The 6,362-nt window shown below is 35.3% G+C and overlaps 1 long non-coding RNA gene across 8 annotated transcripts; it reads left to right on the top strand.

Annotated features, from left to right (window-relative positions):
- The first annotated feature begins 1,794 nt into the window (after positions 1 to 1,794).
- Positions 1,795 to 5,404, top strand: LOC106337736. Of its 8 annotated transcripts, XR_001269137.1 has the most exons (10): positions 1,979 to 2,198; positions 2,272 to 2,594; positions 2,669 to 2,755; positions 2,830 to 2,930; positions 3,015 to 3,466; positions 3,558 to 3,876; positions 3,948 to 4,394; positions 4,507 to 4,823; positions 4,901 to 4,936; positions 5,240 to 5,404. It is a non-coding gene; the product is annotated as an uncharacterized LOC106337736 (long non-coding RNA). The 8 variants fall into 8 exon arrangements; XR_001269140.1 differs by having other exon boundaries at positions 2,272 to 2,401; positions 2,499 to 2,594; positions 4,507 to 5,404; XR_001269136.1 differs by having other exon boundaries at positions 4,901 to 5,404.
- Positions 5,405 to 6,362: the final 958 nt, after the last annotated feature.

Genomic DNA, 6,362 nt, shown 5'->3' with positions numbered 1-6,362 from the left:
GGGGGGGGGGGGGTGCGTCAAGGCCCAAAAGTCTTGTTTACTGACCATGCAATTACCATTCGGCCTTTCTCCGTGCTTTGGCCTCACTCACACGGTATCGCGAGTTACTTCCCAATAGGTCACCCATCCTTCCACTACTCCAGCTCAAGCCCCCTTAACTCTAGAGTTCTAAACATGTGTGACGTATAAGGTAAGTCAACTTTGGTGACATAGGTAGTCAAATCAGTTCTCTTAAGCCTTTCCATATATCACAACTCGGAATGTTACAATTTACCTCCTCTCAAAGAACGCAACGTCCTCGTTGCGCCCCACGATAGGTCTCAAGATGCCTCTCGGATAAGAACCGAAATAGCTAACCAGTTCTAATACCACTTATAACGCTCTGGCCGTCCACGGCTAATGGGCACCCACACCCTTTCATTCGGCCCATGGGCTCCATCCCGTCCGACGGGCGATGCTTTAATTTTTCCAAAGCCCGAAAGTCTTGTTTACTAATCATACAATCACCATCTGATCTTTCCCCATGCTTTAGCCTCATTCATACGGAATCACGAATTATTTTCTGATAGGTCATCTATCCTTCTATTACTCCAGTTCAAACACACTTAACTTTAGAATTTTAAACGGATGTATGATGAATAAAGTAAGTCAACTTTAGTGATATAAATAGTTAAATCAATTCTGTTAAACCTCTCCATATATTACAATTCGGGATGTTACAATTTCATGCGATTTTTAGGAAAATGAAAAGTTAAGATAAAATTATAAAAAGTGATCTCAAGAGTTAAAACATGTTAGTTTTATGGGAGTTTCACTGTCGTTATCCACGTGGAGAGATGAGCTTTCGTGTACGACTCGTGGCGTGAAGGCACATGATTGCTTCCAGTTCATTGGTCGAAAGCGACGTCGTTTCAGGTTCTGCGAATCAACAAAAACTTTTCTCCATCCTTTGATAACTCCGTAGACGACAAAATTAGTTCATTGGGGAACACAACACTAATATCTGATTCATAGGGATGTTAACTACAGGGTTAGGGCCCAGCCCTCTTTTGTTTATTATAAGTCCAGTCCTATTTTAACTCAACCCTATTTTAATCCTATTATAATCAAGGGTTAGGGCTGGTACCAGGATTAGCTCATTTAATTAAAAAAAATATTTCATTTATTTTTGTTCTTAAATTTTAAAGATAAAACTAGAAAAATTAAGATGTGATATGATTCTTTCCTCCAATTTGTTGAGCATCAAAATCAAAAGTTTTCCTCCCAAAATCGCAAAATCGAGTTTTTGGTCCACAACTAAGAATAAAGTTTTTCCGTCAAAAAAAAAATTATGTTTTTTTCCGCCAAATCCTAATTTGAGTTTTTCCACCAAAACCACAAAATCAAGTTTTCCCGCCAAAACCGCAAAATCGAGTTTTCCCGCAAAAACCGCAAAAACCGCAAAATCGAGTTTTCCTGTCAAAACCGGCAAATCGAGTTTTCCCGCCAAAACTGTAAAATCGCGTTTTTCCGCCGAAACAGCAAAATCAAGTTTTCTGCCGAAACCGTAAAATCGGGTTTTCCCGCCGAAACCGTAAAATCTAGTTTTTCCGCCAAAACCGCAAAATTGAGTTTTCCCGCCAAAACCGCAAAATTGAGATAATCTGAAAGGCAGGGTCTTCGCAACTGCACGAAAGAAACGACAATGCATATTTTTAAGCAAGCATGTTTGCCATATATTTTCCCAATGGCTTTTAGGCCTGCTAAATGTTAATTCAATAATCTTACAATACTAAAAGTTCTTCAACTAGAGTTCTCAGCATATCCACCTAAGTAAAAAATTCACAACCTATCAAATTGTCATGTCATCACGAATAACAAAAAAAAAAATGTTTATGTCAATTTATTATTTTGCAACCTCTCTTTTCGTTTTCTTCCTAAAATCAATTTTTCCTTTAATATTCATCTTCTCAACTTTTTCCTGTAAATCGGTAGCTATTTCTCCCACATTTACTTCCATTAGTTAATTTACCAAGTGTTATGACACTTTCAGCTTTTCCAATTTATTAACGATTGATTTATATATTAGATTGAACGATGGCCAAATTAGATTCTCACTTTCTATCGCTATTAGATTTCTGGATTATGAACTTATTGGTTTCAACCCCCAAAATCAATGCGTGGGAGGATTCAGATTTGTTATCCTCACGTAATTTTAAGTTAGTTCTCTCATTATTGTATCTCTTCGCATGAACATTGTAATTGAGTTGTTTGTGTGCACGTCTTTTGTAGATTGTGGATCACTGGATCAACATGGGTTTGCAATGACAATCTACCTCCACGAGTTCTTAAAATCATCATTAGTTGATCTTCATCTCAAACCATCAGAAGAGGACTTAAAGCAATGGCCTGACACGTAAAAGTAAAACCATCATCATCCTTTTATGTTATTTATCTTTATAGATTCTGAATTTTATGTGTGTGTTTCCTTTTTGAGTTCTGGGTTTCACTTGCTATAGATGGCCACTCAACATTGATTTCTTTAGAAAAATCAATAGCAAGCCCTTCAGATTCTTATTTGCATATCATACTTACCTCGCTGCCTCAGATATAAGGTAATTGTACTCTTTATAAAATATATTTCATCGGCAAAATATTCTGTGTTTGATGAATCATTCAACGATTGAAGGGTTTGAAACATTTGAGCACTTGGAGAACCTCAGCAAAAAGGAGCTTTTAACATAACAAGGCGATAGCAATAACCTTTAAATCTGAGGTAGGATGTAATCATTGATAGTGAAGAACAAGTATAGTTGGTTAACGCATATCAGAATGTTATTTTTATTTCAGATAGACCGGACTTACCTTGGATAGCCGAAAATGGTAGCAGTTCTTGATCATGAACGGAAAAGAACACATGTTATTGGAAAAGAATGACAATTCTAAACACGGTAAAGAATCATATAACGTTTTTTTTTTCATTACTAGCTCTTCACACGATATGGTTTTCATTAATTATGATAGTGATGATGCAGTTGTATGTAAACCATGGGAAAATTCGAAAACCATGGTGACTTTAGGGGACGATGAGTACAAAAGCATACTTTGTGTGGATTGTTATTACTTTGAAGCCATGAGAAGAATGGACCAGCCGGCTTATATTAATCGCTGTTAAGATCAGTCTCTGCTTTGATCAACTTGAACTACAGAGCAAAGGATTCTGATTCTGTCTGTTTTGGAATCCCTTCCAAAAAAAAATCATCCACTACAGAGATCATGCAGAGGAATAAGCTTGATTATGTATTTTACTAAAATATTATTGCAGGTGCTGGCTTTTCTTACCAGTCTTGCAAGAAAGGCCCAGTTCCAAGAAGTTGAGCTGGAAAAACAGCCAAGCAGCTCAAAGAGGCGTTTACAATCTCTAGCGAACAAACGACAAGATGTGCGGCAACAAAAAAAAAGGGTTATCATATCTCTTACCGCATAAGTAATTTCAAAGCTCAAAAATAGTAATATGCTTTATGCGAGTATGAGTGATTTCTTATGACTCCGTTAACAGCATCTCTGAAATTATGCAGGTGAAAGACATGGCTGAAATATTACCCGTTCGATCAGCTCGAACTGTGAAGTCTCCTCGGTCCCTTGATTCATTTGGTTCCAGTCCAGGCCGCGTTGACCCTTATAATATCTTAAACCAACCAAATGGGAACGCGAGCAAAATGGTGTAAATACCACAATGTTTTCTAATTGGAACGTTACACCTGTATTTGGAAATGGAGAAGCATCGACTGAAGCACATAACGAGAATGAATGGGTTGAGAAAGATGCGCCTGGCGTCTACATCATTCTTACAGCCTTAGCCAGTGGTGTTAGGGACCTCAAACGTGTCTGTTTCAGGTACAATCATATTATATTTCCCCTAGAAAAACATCAGTTGCAGTTTTGCTGACTGTTCTATTTTATGACAGCCGAAAAGTGAGAATCAAACGTAATAGTGGTCGCCAGATAACAGAGGAAGAGTATACAAACAATACAATATACGAATGGTCGATAAAACCAGTACGGAAATGCCTCACTGAGACTCTTTTACCCCAACCACTTCTCTTATTTTCCCAAGCCTGAGGCATCTGAGTACAAATATTGGGATATAACATATCTTCTATATAAAGATAGAAAATTTAAAGTTTTGAAAGTGTTTTACATCTTCTTTCATTGTAGTTTGGGGGCTGTGTGGTGTTTATTGTGAGAAGGCAGTAAATTCTACATGTAAAAAATCTGTCCTCACGTCCTCACAGTGGGTTTCAATCAGATTTGTAGATTCATTGCAACATTTAGGAAGTAAAGAACTACTACAGATTATTACAACCATTTCTTTCACGGTACTCATGATGACTAGAGGAAAAATGTTTCAGAAGGTTAGTTTTGATGAGCTGAGTTTTTTATGTTAGTTTAGAGGATATAATAGATTTTCGGTGAGGGTTTATGAGTTTTTCTTTTTGAATGTGATCCGTATTGTACATCTTCCAGGAGACTAGCGCTCTGCTTTTAAATGGTCTAAGGAGTAGTGTGCAGCTTGATCAGCCTTCTGATTTATAACGTGAGACCGCCAAAGATTATAAAAGAAAACTGTTAACTTTGATCGATGCGGAGAAAAGACATTACAGTGGTAGATCTCCGGGATAATTTCCCTGAGACACTCGCAAAAGCGAGAGTTTTGAGATTAAATTATACGACCAGTATGATCTTCAGAACATGATAAAGTATGGCAACCAGAAGTTGAATGCTGCATACTATGAAGACCAAGAAAATTCCCAAGAATATCATGTGTATCTACTGTGTTCTCGGTCAGTATGAAGAGACTTCATGCAATGTTCTTATATATTTGCATCAGGTAATTTTCTGTTGATTAATTTATCTGCAGGTGAATGCAAGGGGGCAGTTTGTTGGTCTTGCAAAGGTGATATATATGTTCGTTTGATTTCAACATGAGTATTGGCAATAAGATAAATAGATTGGTTGTTACCGTGTTAAGTGGCATATCATCAAAGATGTACATATCAGTATTCTTGGGCACATACACTTGCCAATCTTATAACGAGAACAAACCCATCACTAAAGCAGAGGTTCCTTAAACTTTATGTGATCCCAGCTTGGATATGGTTGAACTGAATGCTTAAAATATTTTCGATCTTTTCAAACATTACGGACTTACGGCTTGGAGTCATGTTTTTCTACTGTAACGGCCATGCTTTTATTGTAGGTCAATCTGGAACATGGAACCAAGGTAATTTAGATATTTCAAGGAGTTTATGAGAAAGAATACATGTACACTTGATGGTCTCGCGTTATATGAGCCTACACAAATGATGATAAGTGATAATAATATCAAGCAAAAGAAACAAGTTTTAGGTTGGATACGAGGATGTTGGAGACGCAGTCGCAGTGGCTTGTGATGTGTCATAAGAAAAAATATATATGTAAATTAATAAATTAATAACTCTATAAATTAATAAAATACGAAAATACCAGTATTATTAATTTATAGAAATTTTTATATATACTGTAAAAGTAGGTTTTAGGTTAGATACGAGGATGTATAAAAAATATATCTTAAAATAGAAAAATCTAAAAAGAAAACTTTATGTAAATTAATAACTCTATAAATTAATAAAATACCAAAATACCAGTATTATTAATTTATAAAATTTTTACAGTATATATATATATATATATATATTTAAAGTAGGTTTTTATCCTTTTTATTAGATCAAATAAGCAAGCAATGTACCAAAAATTGAATCATAAGCACATTTCTTAAAAACAACCAAGATCTTAGTTAATTATCTATACAAAATTAAAAGTCAGCTGGGCATATGAATTCATTAATCGTCAAGTGCATATTAGTTTTAAACGTTGAGTTGGTGATAGTGAAAGATACTACTACATATATATTTTTAAGTGAGGAAAGTACTTAGAACTAGCCCTGGGAACGGATCCGGATATCCGGGAAATTTAGGGTATCCGGATCCGTCGGATCCGTGGATTTAATATCCGGAACTGGATTCGTGGTTTCCGGATATCCGGGTTTCGGATATCCGTCTCGATATTCTATTATCCGCGGATATCCGGATCCGGATCCGTCAAAATAATTAAAAATAATTTTTTTAACAAAACATATTAATTTTTTTTAATATAATACATAAATTAAATATTTATAAATATATTTATATATGTTTATAATATTGTAAAAACTAAAATATAATATTATAAGATTAATTCATGTATAAATATTAATATATCAAATATAAATATTAATAAAATTTAAAAATTTAATGTATTTTAAAAATACGGATCCAGATCCGGATATCCGGACCTAAAAATTA

Source organism: Brassica oleracea, chromosome C4 (genome assembly GCF_000695525.1).
Source record: "Brassica oleracea var. oleracea cultivar TO1000 chromosome C4, BOL, whole genome shotgun sequence".
Lineage (NCBI taxonomy): Eukaryota > Viridiplantae > Streptophyta > Magnoliopsida > Brassicales > Brassicaceae > Brassica > Brassica oleracea.
This window is presented reverse-complemented; position numbering and strand designations above follow the sequence as displayed.